Source organism: Notechis scutatus, chromosome 1 (assembly GCF_049901735.1).
Source record: "Notechis scutatus isolate UNSWTSFEM ecotype Mainland chromosome 1, rNotScu1.2, whole genome shotgun sequence".
NCBI classification, from domain to species: Eukaryota; Metazoa; Chordata; class Lepidosauria; order Squamata; family Elapidae; genus Notechis; species Notechis scutatus.
In genome coordinates, this window is record NC_142009.1 from 123,841,694 (window position 1) to 123,862,702 (window position 21,009).

The following is a 21,009-nucleotide window of genomic DNA, read 5'->3' on the forward strand; positions in this document are numbered from 1 at the left end:
TTGCTTGTGTGGAGTGACCATTCAAAGTTACAATGGCACTGAAAAAAGTGACTTATGACCATTTTTTGACACTTACGACTGCTGCAGCATCCCCACAGTCATGAGAGGCCAGGCAAGGGGAGATGCGTGCCTTAATGTGAGGGATATTGAGTTGGCCACGCCCAGCCAATAACATGACCACCAAGCCACACACCCCAACTAAGCCACACCCACAGAACTGGTTGTTAAAAAATTTGAATCCCACCCCTGGACAGGACATATCTGTTTGGATAGTAATTTTCCACTGCAGTGAATCCATTATACATTTATCTAAAATAATATAGATCATAAAAAAGAATGGCAAATACTATTAGCATGATGGCTTGGATTAATTTTTTTTTCTGCTTAGTGCTGCTTAGTTTCCTGCTTGCTGAAACATGGTTTGAAACAGTCAAGTTATTCGCTCACGCACAAGATGCAGAAAGTAAGTGGAATTCAGAATGGAATATTTGCCTATCCCCTGACCCTCTAGAACAATAGTGACTGTGTCTATGTGCATGTGCTTGTGTATATGTGTGTATTCGGTAAAAGGGATTTTATTTTTTTGTACTCCATGTAAGTTAAAATCAAGGGAAAGAGGTGCTCATACAATCCAAAATCTTCAGGTCAAACACCACAAAAGTTTCTTTGTGGTATTCTGTATGCTTATTCAGAGTGTTTCCATGGAATCAGCAAAAGTCGGCTCAAAGTCTCTTGTACTTTCAGCTGATATTTTCTTCCATCCAGTCACTCACAAACTGTAGGAGAAGAGCAGGCAGAGCTGGAGGGTGGAGTTAAATGTGTCATCAGTTTGGAGTCATTGTACTGCCACAAGAGCCCTCCATGAATTCCATTGATCCTTTTCTAGTGCCAATTCAGCACAGACCATTAGTTGACTAAATTATTGTAAATAGGTGTCAGTAATAAGCTCTTCTGTGTTTTGAACCCAATGATTGCTTTTAATTATTTGTTCCTGACACAAACCCAATCACATCTTCTAACTGGCTGATCTAGAAGCCCACAGTTATACTACAAAAGGCAACATTTGGGAACATAATCCTACCTGTCAATGAATACTTCAGCTTCAACCATAACAATACAAGAGCACACAACAGATACAAACTCAAGGTTAACCGCACCAAACTTGATTGCAGAAAATACGACTTCAGCAATAGAGCGGTCAATGTTTGGAAAACTCTACCTGACTCTGTGGTTTCTTCCCCAAACCCCAAAAACTTTAACCTTAGACTTTCTACTATTGACCTCACCCCTTTCCTAAGAGGCCTGTAGGGGGCGTGCATAAGCACACCAATGGTGCCTACCATCCCTGTTCTATTGTTTCTTTTTATTTTTCTTATACGTATCCATCTCGTGTATTCATAGCTATGTTTATACTTATACCTGTTATCTTGTAAGCAATAGACAAATCAAATCAAATTAATAAAATAAAATAAAATAAAATAAAATAATAAAATAAAATAAAATAAAATAATAAAATAATAAAATAAAATAAAATAAAATAAAATAAAATAAAATAATAAAATAAAATAAAATAAAATAAAATAAAATAAAATAAAATAAAATAAAATAAATAAAATAAATAAAATAAATAAAATAAATAAAATAAAATAAAATAAAATAAAATAAAATAAAATAAAATTCACAAGCAGTTTCTCCAGGAAGTCCCTGCACTCACAGAATCCTATTAGAACTTCATTATATCATTAATCCCTATTGCCAAGCTGGCAGCAGCAGGTATGGCTTGTGCCCACAAAGAATATTGAGAAAATACCCTGTTTGCTATTAAGTTTGATAATGAGATATTCGTTTACTTGTTTTTTTCCCAATCTTCTTTTTATTTCAAAATGACATATGCAAATATGCAAATATGGGTCAGTTGTCTGTTTTAATGTTCCCATACCATGGCTGACAAATTAATTTACTGCTACAGATGATGCAGTTTTCAAGATTGGACCAGTTTTGTGCTAAATCTTATTTCCTTAGGTAGTTGAGTAAACCAAATAATCACTGTTAACTGTTCCTATAGAATTGTAGCCTTCCAATACTCAGTTTAATATCCTATGTACTGTTTTGTAGGTTGTTTTTGATTTTAACTTATATGTAGTACAACCTCCCCCCCCCTTTTCTTAGAAAATATAGGTTTTCAAAGATCTCTGATAGAAGAATCAGATTGTTCTGTGAATATTTTTTTCAAATCATGCTGCATTACTTATTTCAGAAGTGCTTGTTTTATTAAGTAGAAAAAAGAAACAAAATAATATTCAAATATTTTAGTCGTTAGCTGTTCATTGGAGGGAAGTTAGATTAAATAATGTTTTAGATTGAAAAAAATTCTCAAATGTGTTTAAATATTGGTTGGGTTGCACCAAATGTTAAATGTAATATTTAGACACTATAAAGAGCTAAAGTCTTTCATAGGAGTTGAAAGCTTGTGTTCTTATGTAGTCTAGAGAGCTGCTAAGAATGCTTTTTAAAGCATTTTATTTCTTCCTCTGAGGCTTAGTTAACAACACTTTAAAAATACAAGTGACAAATTCACCCATGATATCTGAACAGCAAGACAAGAGTGGATGTTACACGTTGAATATAAATGACATACCACAAGATAATTAAGATTTACCATTGTTAAGAGGATCTAGCTTCCATGTATTAATTGCACATTCACTTTGCTAAATATCGCTTTTTATAGTTTAAAAATTATCAATTATTAATTAATCTATGTTAAGTCTTCTTTTTACAGAATTTAATGGTGTTGTGTCAGCTTTACAAAAGAAAGTTTAACTGTTAGATAACTGAAGTTTTCTTCATGACAGTTTTGAAAGAAAAAGTCTAATCTGTTGATGAATCCAAATCCATCATTGCAAATCTAAAGATGGGGAAATTATTTAAACTAGGACGTATTCTGGATTTTTTAATAGAATCCCATTGCTTCAATCAATAACCTTCTGAAGGCATGAACATCCCAGCTAGTTTCCATTCTGGTATTCTATCTGCCCACTCCTTTGCAGATATAAAATTGTCTCAGTTGAAATTAATGAACAGAATGCTGCGTATATATTGAGGATGATAATACACAAATATATTAGGACAAAGGGAATTTTGCATACTAACCATATATATAAAGTAGAGTTTATAATATGTCTCTTCTATGGCATGGATGATGCCACATTTGTTGGAATTATCAGACTTCCAGAGTCAAACCAGCATTAATCTTAAAAACAAAGAACTGCAAATATAATGATACAAGTAAATTCTACAAATAATATTTTCAATTTCCAGAATAATGTTTCTGTAAAATATTATGCAATCAGCTTCAATCCAATTATGCCCTTGGTTCAAAAGGAACCAAAAAAACCTCACAGCTCAGTCAAAGTTAACCATCAGACAAGTTATTCCTTTTTATTATTATCATTTTCTTTTTTTAAGGATGAAGCTAAATCTCCTGCTGTCCATATTTTTTTTTCAGACTTCAGAAAGAAAACATTGTTAAGAAGGCATAAAGTGCTATGCATCTTTGATCTGCCAAGAAGCATTATCAAGCTAGGCCTAAATGAGATCAAGATCAAATAGAAAGAGTATATAGAAGTACTTATAAATGCCACAGTAGACCTGGAGTCAGCTAAACTGAAGCCCATTAAACTCATTTTTCTGTGCTATATTCTTGTGCAGGCTAATAAAAAAAAATGTGGTGATTTTTAAACTCCCAATGCGAAGCTTATATCTTTTTTTTTTCTTACACTGGCTGATATGTATTGATTGAATCCTTCTTTTGCAGTCAGCTGACAGAATGTTCCTTTGTTCAGCATTGCTAAACCCATCATTTTTTTGTTTGTTACAGACAATTTTAACTCGTAAGATCAGGAAAGAGCCTAGTAATAGGTAGGTGGACATTATAAATCATGTACTACCTGAAACCATGCTAGGAGAATCTTAGACACGCTGTAGTGAACTCTGACAGATGGTCTACAAGAGTTTATTAGAAAGAGAGTGAAGTACACTTTTCTGTAATTCACTTTCATTCCTTCATCTTCAGGAAAGTTCAGAAAATGCTTTGTGATGTCCCGTCATATAGCTTATGTAAAGTGATGTGGGTTATACTTCATTATAATTAATATCATAATTTTGGTGATTAAATATATGCTCAACTATAAACAAAACCATTCAGTTCAAGTATTAAATTTCATTCATTATGGGAGAGTGTTGGATTTATTAATGATTATTCTACCACAATCAGATCTTAGATTAAATGAAGGGGTCCAGCCTTCAGATTGGTATGAAGACATATCTTAGGCAGCATTCTTTGTGAGTTAAAAATGATTTACAAAGTGGTTTAATCTGGCTCTTTTGTTGTGAAACCACAGAGGTGAAGGATTTCCCCCTTTTAATTTCATGATTGAGGAAATTTAATAAGGCATGTATGTCCTTTTATAGATGGAGCCATTAAACACTCAAGTTTAATGTGGCAATCTTTAAGAAGCTAACACACTCTTTGTTGTTGTTTTTTCAACAGATCATATATTTACCTGAATCGGTTGACAAATTAAATAGAACCATGCTTTCAACATTATCACATATAGGTTGATATTGTGCTATTGAGGATCATTCAAAATACATTTGTGGGAGAACTGGGCCTTCATAATTTATGTGGGTGAGTTGCATAACATAAGGTACCTGTGGATTTTTATAGCTTGGATGACTTCTTGCTATTTTTTCCAGATTTCTGAAAGCATGAGATAGTTGCAAACAATATAGCTATACGTGGAAGCTTCACTTTAGAAATACTATTGCAGTTTCAGCAGATGTAAAGTAAAAGTAGAACATGCTTTCAACAAACCCACAGCAGAAAGAATGAAATATGATTTATGTTTGTGTGGATGGAAGGGTAGATATATTCAAACATTGATCCAATGGACAAAGAACACCTTTTAATGTTGAATTTCAAATTTTAATAATGAATAAATGTATAAATATTTTCTGGCTCTTTCTATTTTATGGTGATTGGATTATCCATCAACAGATACACTATTGGAGAGTTTGCTAAGTTACTGGATCAGGTTAGAATAGGATACTTCACATATTTCTCAGAGTTTCTACTGTCAATTGACCAATAATCTAACAATGCAATGCGGTTCACCTCTTGTTTGCATAGACATTAAAGCATTAGATGAAATAGCTAAGTGATCTAAACAAAAACTTAATAGGTATAATGAAAAATATTTTTCTCCTTTGCTAAATCTTATATAACTTGAGGATTAGTTAATGCTTGAAAAATAAATCAAGAAAAAAAAAGCAAATGCAAAATCTATCTATTGGAACATCCCTTATTCTTTGTATTCCTGGTGTTCTCTCAGTTACATGATTTCCTTGCAGACATTTCATTATGTTACATTATGTTATGTTGCCAAAGTAGGTAACATCATCAGTGTCAAGGTTCCAACTGGTGAACCCAACCAAAGCAAGCACGGTCAAGATGATCCAATCTCTTAATGCAAAACTTCATTGAGTACATCATTTCAGCACAGGTGAGGCAAAACCAGATCTAACCAATTCCCGTGCGAACCCACATAGTTAAAGTTTCGTTTCTTTCTCTCCCCAGGTCACATTGTTCAATTATGTCTTATAGTATTGTTATGGGAAAGTCTTTTGACTCTGGTAAACATCTGCCGAAGTGTCCTTGGTTCACATGGCTGGTTCCTTGATGTCTGGAACCTACATTCCATCTCCCCTTTCTCTCCCCCCCCCCTTAGTTCATTGGCAAGCTGAGAAGCAATAGTAGTTGCAAAACTAGTAGCACCAGAGTTTGAAAAAGGATGTTATTAGGTATGCTCAAAAATAATGTTATTATTATTTGAAGGAAGTAGCAAATATTGAATAATTTAAAATTGAAGGATTGTATGCTGATATCGATATGTGTAATGACATTAGACCATGTAAGTCTGATTAATTCTCATTGCATTAATATTACTTTTGTATCAAAATGAATGACACTCAGATGCCACACTGTCCATGAAATGATATTGATGTATGTTTAAATTTTTTTAAAAAAATTACAAAAAAATAGTTGCAACAGTAAAAGCACCTTTTGAAGCTTGACAATCAGTATGATGATGTTACCTAGTTTGATAATGAAACATCTGAAAAAAACCCGCCAAGCTCAGAGAGCACTAAGGACCACACAGTTCAACCCTAGGCCACAAATATTCACTTCTAGGTTTGTATCTTCTTTGAAATTTTTCCTATTTTTTGAGACCAGGGTTGGGGTTACACTTCAAAACAAGTTCGGGGACACAGGATTATAGAAAGATGTAAAGGTAATTGGAAGTGAGTAGGTTTTGGAGAATGGAAGTCCCATTGAATTTTTGAGTGATATGGAAGGGGATGAACTCCAAAAATGGAAGATGAGTATGAGAACTAGTATGAAATCAGGGCAAAACCTAAAACCAAATCACAGTCCCATTCAACTAATGTCAATAAAATATCCATTTCTTCCACATAATAACAGATGTATGATCCAACTACAACTTCCAGATATAATGTAATTTTCTTGCCTGGTAATAAATTGCTTCTTTCTAAGATTCCAGTGTTTCAAGAATAAAATGTACTGTTCACTATAAGAACAGAATCCCCATTTTGGCTTGGTTAAAGAAAGAGGAACATCTATATTCCTGAGCTGCGGATTTTCACATCTGTCTTCCAGCTCAGTTGCCATATCTTCTTCCAGTGACAGTAATTAAGTATGTATGAATTCATCTGCATTAGTTTTTATTTTGAAGTGCCTAGAAAAATAGGCCAAACAATAGTATTCCCATTTACTATTTGTTTCATACGTTCCTTGGAGAGTGTTTCTGTATTTTGAATATCATTTCATAGGCAGATTGTATCTGGGCTCAGAACAGCTACAAAGAGGATTGAAGTAATCTGATCTGACATGCATCCTTTGGAAAACAACACATTTCAGTACTTAGTCCTTTTATGAATGCATAGTACTAGGGATTCTTTTCTAAAGATTACTCTTTTTTCATTTAAAGGGACCTTTTATAGTGCAGTGCTTGTGAAGAGCTAATATAATGAAATGGTTAAAGTGCTGAATTAAGACTAGAGAAACCCACAAAATCAGTTAGATAAAATTCTAGTTGGAACAGAGGAAAAATTTATATCTAAAACATATAAATACCTATTGGGATTTAAAATGGAAGAAGAAATTGTGAAAGGAAATATGATAGAATCGGCTCAAAATTTCAGCTATAATATTGATTTGGATGAATGGGAGAAATGATGGATTAGAAATTACAAATTAACAACCTTCACGGCATACAAGGAAAATTTATATAAAATGTTTTATCAGTGGCACCTGGCCCCAATGAGACTGGCCAAGATATATCCTAACACAAAGCCAAATTGTTGGAAGTGTGGACAGAAAGCTGGTACCTTCTATCATATGTGGTGGCTATGCCCCGATACCAGAAAATACTGGACTAAAATAAAAAAAACTGGCTTCAAGAGATTGCTACATATCAAATTGAATTTAAACCAGAACTCTTCCTCTTAGGAATAATTACAGAGCAGTACCCAAAAAAGATAATACATATTATTCTGCATATTTTGATGGCAGCCAGAATAGCTTTTGCCTGTAGAAAGGAGCCAAAATCCCATCAGAAGATCTAGTCATACACAAAATATTGGAATGTGTGGAAATGGACGTGCTCACGTTAGAAATGAAAGAGAAAGAGAACTCTGAATATTACATAATATGGGACAGATGGTATGAATGGTTAAAGAATAGATATAAAAAGGAGGAAGAATGGATTAATGTAATCAAGAGACCTTAAAAGAATATTATCCTAGATACATAGACAATAAGGTATATAAAGGTATATAAAGAAATAATTATAGATATTTAGAATAAACCACACAAGATTCATGCTGATGTATTTAATAATGATATATATAATAAGACTTATAAGATATACATATCTGTTGATGACAAAACGCTGTCACAGACAAGATTGAGAATTGTATTTGTGAAAATGTAATAAAAATCTTTTTGGAAAAAAAAAAGACTAGAGAATCCCAGATTCTATTCTAGCAAAAATGTTGGTACTATTATTGTGTTTCCCCCAAAATAAGACCCTGTGTTATATTTTTTTGCTGCCAAAAAAGACACCAGATCTTATTTTCGGTTCGGGTATCATCCACCAATTCACCTCACTTGTGCGCATTACATGTGGTCTCCTTTTCCCTGTCAGAGGCCTCTGTAGCTGATAACAGAGTTTTTGATCGATCTGGAGCTCTGTTATTGGCTACTGAAGCCTTCAGGAGAGCCCTGCTGGCTGCAGAAGAAATGGGCTGAGCTGTGTAAGGCCTGGTTGCAACTATCCAAAGGTAAGTAGTAGGGCAACTCCACCACCACCCATCCCCACCCTAGTTTAATTTTTACCCGTGCACCTTGGAGTGGGCGGGGTCTTAATTAGGGCTTATTTTGGGGGGTATGGCTTATATTGTGTATGTATGTAATAATCATGCTAGGACTTACTTTCTGAATAGGTCATATTTTCAGGGAAGTATGGTACTAATAGTAATAGTGTTTTTAGTTATCATTTATTTATATATATATATATATATATATATATATATATATATATATATATATATATATATATATATATATATATATATGGCATTCAGCTTTGTTCAGGTATTTTCCACGTCATTGTAGTTGTGCTTTTAAAGTTGTAGCAGCGTTTCAGCAGAATCTCATCTGCCATCATCAGGCTTCTGTATATATATACAGAATATATATACACTATACAGAAGCCTGATGATGGCAGATGAGATTCTGCTGAAACGTGCTACAACTTTAAAAGCACAACTACAATGACGTGGGAAAATACCGAACAAAGCTGAATGCCATACATGTAAAAACTTATATATATAATATATATATATATATATATATGTTTCTGAGGTTACTATAGTGGATTTGTTGTATATATATATATATATATATAACATATATATATATATATATATATATATATATATATATATATATGTGTGTGTGTGTGTGTGTGTGTGTGTGTGTGTGTGTGTGTATGTATGTATGTATGTATGTATGTAGGTCTAGGTGTGTTCGGGTCTTTTCCCATGTAAGATTAAGAACTCTTAATCTTACACGGGAAAAGACCTGAACACAACTAGACCTACTTACCTGTACCTGTGAAAATCTACGAAAACAAATTTTATATATATATATATGTATGTATGTATGTATGTATGTATGTATGTAAGTATGTATGTATGTATGTTTGTTTGTTTGTTTGTTTGTTTGTTTTCTTAAGTTTTCACGGGTATTTATATGTATGGTATTCAGCTTTGTTCGGGTATTTTCCCACATCACACCACAAGCCAGGCAAACACCTGGGCACAAACAGACTCCCCTGATACCTCCAGCTCAAACACACCCCAACCAGGCACCCAGATGAAACCTAGCTTCCTAATAAATGATCGCCATCCGTTTACTCGGAGCCAAGCCACACTAAAAGCCTCCAATACAGGAAACACAACGTTGCCAGCCAATCAAGACAAAAAAGCCACAAAACAGACAGAAGATATTAGAAACACCAATCAAGCAGAACACAGCTAACTTCAAGACCAATAAATACAGACCAAGATTCCCAACCAATCAGGATGAAGAAAAAACTATTCTGGCACAGCAGTAGGCTAGCACCAAATTTAAAACAGAAACGGCTGTGAAAGTCTGAATCACAGACGAACACAATACAGAAGCCTGATGATGGCAGATGAGATTCTGCTGAAACGCCATTACAACTTTAAAAGCACAACTATAATGACATCTGCTGTGCCATTCTTCAAAAGGCCCTCATTGGTAAAGGAGGTAAAGGAGTGGAGAGGGTGGTAATCTGGCAGCTACAGAGCAGCCTAGAAGATATGAATTACCTGGAGTTGTTTCATTCAGGGTTTAGACCTGGGCATGGGATAGAAACACAGTGGTCATGCTAATAGATGCCCTTTTTGGGGAATTAGATGGTGGGAGCCCATTTGGAACTTTTGATACTGAAAATCATTTGATCAGCACAGCATTTGATACTACTGATCATGGTATCTTTCTTGATCCTTCATAAGGGTTAAGAACTACAGGCACCATTGCAAGAAGTTTAATTCCATTCTCAGTTGTTACAGGGGAGAAGAGGCTGTCTCTGTAGCCACTTGCATGTGAAGTCCCCAAAGGGTTCATTCTCTCCCACTGTTATTTATTATATAAATGAAAATATTGGAATATACCAGGAAACGGTGGCAAATAAAGTCCCTCAAAACTTAACTAACCCAAAAGACCCAGGAATCCCAGAAGAAAAAACAGGCATATCCTACACACACACACAGACACACACACACAGAGAGAGACACACATACACACACACAAATATATATAAGTGTGTGTGTGTGTGTGTGTGTGTGTGTGAGAGAGAGAGAGAGAGAGAGAGAAAGACTGAGACTGCCACTAAGTAGGATAGTCAGGCAGAAGATTAGCAGACTAAATCCATGAAAACCAACTAGAAGTCATGAGACGCGATAAAAAGTCCTTAATCTCACAACACATACATAGACAGTTTTAGTTAGTTTCAACAGAGAAACTGAGCATGCTAGACCAAGCTAAATCCAAACAAATGCTGGGGAATTCCTGGAAGCTTGGCACTCAGACAAATCAGCCATTAACAGGCACATAGAGAGAAACAACATTTAAGCACCATTCAAAAGAGAAATAGAAAAAGAAAGAAGGGAAACAAAAAGACTGCAACATTTTTCCTGCAATCAACACCCAGATAAGCAGAGATCAACATCAGGATTAACACCAGACAAACAAGCAGTAAATAATACCTTATTCAAGGAATTACCAATTAAGATAAACAATCAAGCAGCAAACAACAATCTAATCAAAGAACTTGCAAGGAGAAATCAACACCCCCACCAACACTGTCAGGGCAAACAACTGTATGTAAATAAAGACCAAACATCACTCTCTTCTAGTACTAAAGATCAAAGCTCAGAGAGCACTAAAAGCTCCACAATATACAGTAATACTTTTATTTTTATTTCAGTGACCCTCAATTCCAAACCAACTTGGGCAACACACAATATGAAATATATCTACAATCCTGTTGACTTTTTACAAAGTTTTAAAACTTGGTTATGTACCTGGGCCTAGGTCTCAGAACGTGTTAAAGACCCTATGACTTGGCTTCATCAATAGTTTATTAATCAGCATGGGTGCTTTTTGTACTTACTTACTTTGTGTGTGCTTTTTATTGTTTTGATTGTCTTATCATTTTAGAATCGTAAACTGCCCAAAGTCACTTGGTTGAGTTGGGCAGCTATAGAAATTGAATAAATAAATAAAAACAAAATGTGATAAGGTGAAGTCACATGATAAGGTAAGTCACATGAAAACATAGACAACGTCTTTATTAAGGAGAGATTTATGCATAGTATCCTAGGTCCTGGAAGTACAGACAGATCTTTAGGATTTATGGGATGCCATCAGGATAGGAGTTCTCCTGATCTCAGGAACAACTTTATCCAGAAGGCAGATCTCATGGTAGAGAAGGCATGTTTCTTGAGCCTCCAAAGATCACTGTTTGGTCAAGGCAATCCAGAATGTAGTTGGCTAGGAGATAGACAGTCTGCCAAATAACTGGGCTCTATGGTACATTTGGGCTTTCCAGGTGATAATCTATAGGCAACTTGCACTCAGTTTAGCTTGCAAAGCAGAGGGTATTATATGAGCATGCTAAAGGAGGCCTAAGGATTTCCTTGTTGCTGCATTCTGAATGACTAGAAGCTTCTGTGTGGTCTTCAAGGGCACTTTATATATATGCTTGCAGTTCTAATCTCAGTAGTTATTATAATAATAACTCTAACATTATTTTATTCCACTACTGAAAGTACATAATTGATAATAGATGCCCTTTATACAAGTACCACTTGCAAGAAGAAAATTACTTTATTTCCAACAGTTGTTCCTTCATTGCTCAGAGTTAACAATGAACTTTTACATTAAATAACATTAGCTATGTTCCCTTATTTAGCACTCCAGATCTTGCTGCTTGTCAAATGAGCTTTCTCTCATGAGTGAAGCAGCATGTTCCAAAATAAAAAAAATTAAAAAAAATGTGCCATTGTGACAAGTATACAATGGGATTAGTATATGTACTAACAGATACCCATGATGATCATGTGGGAGTAGGAAAAAGTCCCAATTCATTGTAATTTCACATTTAATCAACGAATAATTGTAACATTGCTATGGTGACTGGGGTAGCTGTCACTGAGGAGAAATTTTCATCTGCTCCCCTGTTTTCCTCAGCATTTTCAACTTTCTTGAAAATTACCCTTTCAGTGACATTTCTCAAGCTTGTACTTAACTCATCAGCAATTATTTTGTGAGAAAGCTGTTAATGTTCCTCTGAGTCATACTCTGTGGCATTAAGAGCAAAGCTTTTCAAGCTGTTGATTTTTTTTTAAAAAAAAAGCAATTTGCATTCTAAAGTTTGTAGCTGATGAGCACAAAGTGGTTGGTGGGGTAAATGGACATTGGCATGAATTAACTAAGACCAAAATTTGGAACATAGAACACAGAGAGAATAGAGTTGGAAGGGACCTTGGAGGTAATTCTAGTCCATTCCCCTATTCAAGCAGAAGACCCTTTTTTATTTCAGACAAATAGTTGTCCAGTCTCTTTTTGAAAACCTTCATGGTGGAGTACCCACAAGTTCTGAAGGAAAGCTATTCCATTGGTTGATTGCTCTTATCATTAGGAAATTTCTCCTTAATTCTAAGTTGCTTCTCTCCTTGGTTAGCACACTGGGTTCAATTTTTACCACATGAAATCTATCTGCATGTACATGGAACATCAACCGCATGAAGTCTACTCGAACCTCAACACTCTTGATTATCTGGTGTCAGGAGAATAGAAAACATCAGCAAGTGGATCCCCTTTGCTTGAGTCCTCTGATCATTCTACCATTTTAACTTGTGGACTTGGAGATCCAACAGGTTCTATTGGCAAAACAGCTGAACCTGCATTTGCTTGTGACTTCATATGCTTTCTAAAGTTTTGAGGCCTCTGGAAAGAATCCATAGGCAATATACTTTTAAGGGATGACAGATCCATTTTAATACAATAATTTGAAATATCCATATAGGAAATATAAATGTTGTGCCAGGAGGCTGCTATTCATCTCACTGAGGCACATTCATCTTGTCAACACCACTATGTCTGCTCTATAGCAGCTGAAAAAAACTTCTAGGTATCCATAGAAAACTCTTAGGAAGTATCTTTTATCTACTAGATCTTCTGGAAGAGGTCATCTGAACATTTCAATGTTTTTAGAAACAGATTTTCTGTGTTCCTTGAATGCATAGAGCATGAAGCAGTTTGAAGGGATGCTTCAGTTGAGGCAAATATCATATTCTAAATATTTTTTAATGAAACAAAGGTTCTCTTTTGAACACTTTCTTGAAATTTCTTCACAAAGTAACAGAGTTATTTTTCTCTGTTTGCTTTCTGGAGTAAAATATACAGTAAAAAATCCTAATGCACGTATAATGCAAATTACCACTGACAAAAAAGAATGTACAATATAAGAATGGCAAAAGGTTCTGTTTATCCCATATGAACCATATTCTCCATTGAATCATTTGAGAAGCAATTGATAAGTGCAACATGAATCTTCTTGCACAAATAAGGTGATTAGCATACACTTGGTGATTAAATAATGGATTGTTATTGAATTATTAATTCCAATCAACCATATCACCTCTATGTGAAATATAATAATTTATCTTTGCTTTTAAATGTGATTTTGTGAGAATGAAAGACTAGCATATCTTCCATATCCCCATCTAGCTCAATGGTTAACTTCCTGAGCTACTACTACTTCTTGTGTGTCAGAAGCATTGAGGCAGTTTTGTGGTGAAAGGATTAGCCGGTATCATCACCGTTGCCAAGGGTTGCCAAGTTGGTAATTCCTTTCAGGTCCCTATTAATGATCTCACTGAAGAGGTAGCTATTTATCTACTTGCATTTGCACACTTTCGAACTCTAGGTGGGGAGGAGCTAGAGCAAATGATGGGAGCTCACCCCAACACACAGCAGCACTCAGACTTTGAACGCGGGCTTGCAAATTGTCAACCCAGCATCCTAACCACATGAGCCACTGCAATCCTGAGCTGGAATAATTGGATCAAGCAAGATCTGTCTCAAAATATTCCCCTGAATTTAAATGTATGTAATCCCAAATGTAAATTTGAGGGTTAAGATTAGCAAATTGATATTTAATCCATTTAATGCAATGTAAGCAATAGCCACAGCTGAAATAGCATTAGAGTAAATGTACATAGCACCTATTGAGTTGAATCCCTGCCTGTAAACCTACAGATATATTTATTCCTGATATTTAGAGTAGGAATAAATTTATTTAGTATATTTGTCTGCATGGCTCTGGAATGCCATCCATCTGACCGGAAGTGATTCCATTTTTTAAAAAAAAATCAGTGGATGAAACAATATTGAATTGCACTTTAACTCCTTTATTTTAATCAATTACTTAAATCTGAAAGAGAAAAAAAATGAGTTGTTTTAAGATTCTTTCTCTGCCTAGTCTATTTAGTCACTGCCAAGAGATTTTAGTTCATTATGCCAACATTTTTTTTCGTAGTTCAAAAATACCAACTACTTCTTACTGTCTGAATATTGCTGAAAGTCGTCCTGTATTAATTTTGGCACATTGCAGAGAAAGTTTACTTTCATGTGCTGTTACTTTCTCCTGTATAAGGAAGGCCATTTGTGAAGACAGAGGTTATGCACCATTCACGTAGGAGAAAGTGATTTTTCTCTGCTCAGTGGCTCTGCAGGGAATGGAGTAGATTGCACTTTAGCCTATTCCATTTTAAGATTAGGAACTTCACCTAAAATGTATATTTTGGAAAGATCGAATATGAAGTTCACTGGATTCCAAATGCAGACTTCAAATATAAAGCCACCATTATGGTTCAAAGGTGGAAAAGCTACGGCCTCAATATGTTGCTGAGTTACAGTCCCCACTGCCAACGGCCTACAGGGCTGATGTTAAGAGACATTGGGAGCTCTCATTCAAAATACTCAGGAGGGCCAGTGTCAATTTTTTGTTTTCTTTCATCTTGAGCTGTAATTTTATTCTCAGACTTTTCTCCCACTGGTCTCTTCAGCATCTAATCCTCTCCCTTCTTTTGGTTTATTTGAATATTTTCCTATTAACATCAATGTGTAAGTCAGTGGTGGGTTTCAAAGAGGTTTACCACCAGTTTGGTGGGTGTGGCTTGGCGGGCGTGCTTTGCGCATGCACACACACTTTTGTGCGCGCACATCAAATGTGCAGTTTGTGCACACACAGAAGCTTTCCGATTCACTTCTCGCAATCCTGTGCCGCACAAAGCAGCTGCGCTTCAAAAGTAGGGTCAGTATGGGAGCCCAGGCAGGAGGACAGGCCCAACAGCAGCTTGTCAGAAAACCGGTTCAGTCTCAGCTGGTCTTCGGCACTACCGGTATGCCAGCACCTGACTAAACTGGTACAATAGCATCACTGGTGTAAGTCCAAGAGTTAGTTTCATTCTCAGGCTGGTCTATTAGGCCACTCCAAGAGCAAGTCTAGGTCCTATGAGTTTTAGGAAAATGGGGACTTCTAAATATTCCAAAGCAGCTTTTTCTTTTTCTTTTTTTAATAGTATTTTTTTTTAATTTTTAATATAATCATTCCATCTTCACTTGGACAGTGTGTTGTCTGGGTACAAATAGCTTTGTTAAACAATAGTCAGAATTACAACATCCTTCATTAAATTAATATTGATTCAGCAATCTTTAACATAATATTTCACTTATTAATTCTACAATATTAACGTAATAATATTCAGCATACTAGTCATAATATTTGCTTATCTCTTTTAACATATCTTCTTTATTTTATTTCTCTGTTTCTAACTTCCATTTTTATTACTTACTTTTTTACATTAGTAAAATAGATCCCATACCATATAGTATTCAGTTTGGTCTTCCTCCTTAATTGCCAGCGTTAATCTATTCATTTCCGAACATTCTAATATTTTCCTAATCCCATTCTCATCTGTAGGTATCTTTTCACTTTCCCGATTTTATGCAAATACAATTCTGGTAGCAGTTAACGTATGAATAACTAAATATGCATTTTCCTTACTGTATTTTTTGGGTAGAATCCCCAATAGAATTATTTCTGGTTTTAAATCAATATGTTGTTTTATCATTTTTTCCAACCACGTATGTATTTTTGTCCAGTATTTTTTTTGCTTTTAGGCAAGTCCACCACATATGATAATATGACCCTAGTATCTGGTGGCACTTCCAGCATTTAGCCAATTTGTCTTTAAACATCCTTGCCAACTGAAAGAGTAGCTTTTTGTCAACCTCAACAACTTTAAGAAGACTGGACTTCAACTCCCAGAATTCCCCAGCCAGCCATGCAGAACAATCATTCAAGCTGTTAACTGAACAACATGCAACTGAGTCAGTAAGCCATGACAGAAATCATTTGAGTTCATATTAGTTGCTTTTGATAAGCATTCAGTATCCCAGGAACTCTGCCTCATTCAGTGTCAAGTCATTGGTCAATCAAGCTTAGGCCTTTCTTTACAAAATGTTGAGAGTCTTTCCGTGAGATTTTTTCCTCTTACCAAGATAATGTTTCGATATGAATCATTTAGAATACATAACATGGAATAATAGTGTTGGAACTTGGAAGGGAACTTGGAGGTCTTCTAGTCCAACCCCCTGATTAAACAGGAGACTCTGTACCATTCTGGACAAATGGCTGTCCAGTATCTTCTTGAAAACTTCAGTAATGGAGTACCCACAATTTCCAGAGATAAACCTTTCCATTGATTGTTTTCAGTGTCAAAAAATTTCTCCTTAGTTCTAGGTTGGAACTCTCTTTAATGATCTTCCACGTTCTTGTCTTGCCCTCAGGTGGAGAATAGGTCAATCCCTTTTTCTCTATGACAGCCCCTCATGTACTGGAACACTGTTATCATATCACTCTTAGGCCTTCTTCTTTGTTAGTCTAAAGGTAAAGGTTCCCCTCATGCATACGTGCTAGTCATTTCCAGCTCTAGGGGGCAGTGCTCATCTCTGTTACAAAGCCAAAGAACCAGCACTGTCTGAAGACGTCTTTGTGGTCATGTGGTCTGCATGACTAAATGCTGAAGGTGCACGGGACGCTATTACTTTCCCACCAAAGTGTTCCCTATTTTTCTACTTGCCTTTTAACTTGCTTTTGAACTGCTAGGTTGGCAGAAGCTGGAACAAGTAACGGGAGCTCACTCCGTTATGTGGCACTAGGGATTTGAATTGCTGAACTGCCAACCTTCTGATCAACAAGCTCAGCATCTTAGCCACTGAGCCACCACATCCCACTTTGTTAGACTAGACATCTAATTTCCTCAATCATTCATAATATGGTTTAGCCTCCAGACCCCTTGTCATCTTTGTTCCTTTTCTCTGAACATTTTCTTGGGTCTCAGGATCATTTTTGTATCAGAGTGACCAGAATTGGATGCACTATTTCAAGTGTGGTCTCACCAGTGCAGTATAAAGTGACACCATCACTTCATGTGACCTTGAAATTATCCTTCTGTTGATGCAGCCTAGGACTGCATTGGCTTTTTTGGCAACTGCAGCACACTACTAGCTCATACTTAAATGTTGGTGTAATAGGACACCTGGATCTCTTTCCCAGTTGCTAATATTGAAATTCATAAATAGTCTTCATTAAAAAAAACATGAATAAGTATTATTAATATTTATTAATGCTATTTAATGCAAAGTATTGCTTAACAAGGCAAATAAAAATGGTAGACAAATCTTAATAGCAATTTGCAGAGCAATTTTAGGCTCCATGATTTAAAGTCCTATTTCATCTGTGTCTGCACCACACATCAGACTTAAGTATCTAATGGTGGCACTTGCATGTCAATTTTGGTATCGATCCTCAGATCTTTATCCACTACCTTCAGTAAATTAGAAACAACAGGAATATATTTTCTACTTCTTGCCTTTTTTGGCTGTTTGATGATTATGAAAAAACACCAACCCTCCATAGTGAAGGAGATGATTTATTTTTATTTTTTTGAAACAAATTTTATTAATTTTAAAGACAAACAAAGCATCATTAGACATTAAAGACATTAAACCTCTTTCCATTATAAATTTTTACAAGGCAGATAAAACATTGTTTTATACAATATAATTCTGATATATCCTATTTCCACTTAAATATCTTTTAGCAGATTTCTCATTATTTCTCTTTGCTCTTATTCAATTACATTTCTTCTATATTTATCCATTTTATACCCATCATATTCATATTTCCCTCTGTCTTGTTTACAATTATTCTCCTCTCGCTTTCCTCCAAGGTTTTATTAAATCTCAAACGGACATACACACACAAAACACAAAAACATAAAACTTCTTTTTAAAAAGTAGCTTGGCCCCGGATTACCTCTCTTTGTATGGACTTCACTTAAGTTCATGTTCAACTTATATGCCATTACCTATCTTATTTACCCTTCTATATCTTCATTATAACTTCTCCCCGCTTTCCATTCTTCTTAATTCTATTTTATTTATTTCATCTTAATTTAAATCATTATATTTGTATCTTTTGTCCATTCTTTTCCAATTATCCATTTATCTCATTCCCTATAGTAGAAAAAAAAAAGATTTCTCCTGAAATCACTAATCGAAGTATGATGCCTTTCCATCGCTCCCCTAAATTAACATTTAAGGTAACACCTAGTTCCCTATCTGATTCTGCTTAGTACATTCTACCTACTAAGTTTTTTAAAAAAGAAAAAAAATAGTAAATCCATAAAGTAATTAAATATATAATTAAACATTGAATCTCATAACATTCCAATTATCTATTTCAAAAACAAATACCACAATAATAAGTTCATACTAACATCCACACAATAGTCAATTAAACTCTATACTTAAACTAAATATTTTAAACATTCCTTTTAATATTTTATTAAATCTTAAAATCTATCATTATTAAACCTTTAATGTTTTAATCTTTACTTAAGTCTTATAAAATTCTAATTTTCTATTTCTAATACAAATACTACAATACTATCTTATGTACCTTGCAGAATCCTTTTGAAACAAAATTATGCATTACCCTTTATCCCTAAAAAAAAATTTCTTTTTCACATCTTGTTTCATACCTTTGTGGCTTTTTCCCACTTCTTCCTTCCTTATCCCATCTGGTCTTTTTACCCCCCTTAGCTTCCCCTCTCTGTTGTATTTCTCTTTTCTTTTGCTTTCTAACATTGTATTGATTTTGCATCTTATTTGTCTCTTTCTTGGATTAAGTCTTATGTCCTTTTTCCTTCCTCTCTTTCTCCTTCCTTTCTTAATCAACTTTGTAGACTCGTTAAAGATGGCTTCTTCTTCTTCTTCTTCTTCTTCTTCTTCTTCTTCTTCTTCTTCTTCTTCTTCTTCTTCTTCTTCTTCTTCTTCTTCTTCTTCTTCTTCTTCTTCTTCTTCTTCTTCCGCTTCCGCTTCCGCTTCTGCTTCTGCTTCTGCTTCCTCTATCAATTGTTGTGTTTGCTGATAAGTGGCAAGCACCATTTCTAAAAAGCGAAAAATTTCTCTCACACCATCTTTACCTTCTTTCTTTATTTTACCATATTCCTCTCTCAGTTCATCAACAGATAAAGCCATTATAAACCTTTTCTTCTTCTTTTTTCTTGTCTTCTTCTTCTTAAAACAACCAAGATAATTCAAAGCTTAGAACAATTCCCCAAAATCCCAAAGTCATCAAACAATCCAAACAGAGCACAAAGTTCTTCACACTTTTTCTTCCTGGGGTAATATCAATTGGAAAGGGGAAAAAAACCCAATCTGTATTTTAAAGTCTTATTGCGATTAACTTCCAATCTCAAAATCTTCCAGGCATCTCCTCCAACAAAATCTTAATATAAATTATTCTTTTGTCCTCTCCCTTCCCACTTATAACAAAAAGCTTTAAATTTTTACCTTCTATAAAATAGCAGGATTTTCAATGTCCATTTATTAATTCCGTATGGAAGGAGAGTAAACTTCCTCTTTCAGCACTTTCACTCGCCGCTTATAAATCTCTTCTGGAAACAAAGTATCTTTCAAAAAATCAGGATTTTCAGGATATTTAATGTATCTTATAGTCCCAGTTCAGCCAAAAAACTTTCGCTTCAAAACTTTCTCCTTCTTCCTCCAGCACAATCTTGTCCAGCTGCCGGCTTCTTTGTGGCGGCCATTGCTGACCACCGCTCCACCGCCTTGAGAAAAGGGGGTTATGCCGGGTGGGTAAGGGGTCTGCAAAAACTCCAAACCCCTGTCCGGGTCCCCCCTATCTTCGGCTGCCTCTACAGGGCAGCCTTATCCTCCAGACCCATCGGGATCGGAGGCACCAAGACGGCTAGCGCAACAGGGATCGCAGAGATCGCGAAACCCCGCCGCCACCGAAGCCTGGCAAAACCGGAAGTCCCTTTAGGTCCAAGTCTTGTTCGCACTTGGATTGGTGGACCAACAAGGAGATTGTAGGCTAGCTGAGAAATTCTAAATGGTTGAAATCGCAAACATCTTCCATGTTGTTGTCAAGAAAACCATGTAGATGTGCTTCACCACAAACGGAGCTTTATTTGAGAGAGACATTATGTAACATAAGCAAACTCTGAAAACATTTACATAAGCCATGATCAATGGAATAAACATCTAGCCTGCTTATCAGTAGGGGCCACACAGCGGCAGCTGCTGCAGCTAGAGGCAGGTTGACTAATTTTTGAGGAATGTTTGAAGGGATTAGCTAATGTGGCCAAAGGGGTTACTTTTGTCATTGCTTCATTTAA

The 21,009-nt window shown here is 35.4% G+C and overlaps 1 long non-coding RNA gene across 1 annotated transcript in view; it reads right to left on the bottom strand.

Annotated features, from left to right (window-relative positions):
* Positions 1 to 20,597, bottom strand: part of LOC148132970 (uncharacterized) — a 109,053-nt gene extending 88,456 nt beyond the window's left edge. Inside the window, exon 1 of the long non-coding RNA XR_015745587.1 lies at positions 20,240 to 20,597. This is a non-coding gene — a long non-coding RNA (uncharacterized LOC148132970). The remainder of the gene's footprint in view (positions 1 to 20,239) is intronic.
* Positions 20,598 to 21,009: the final 412 nt, after the last annotated feature.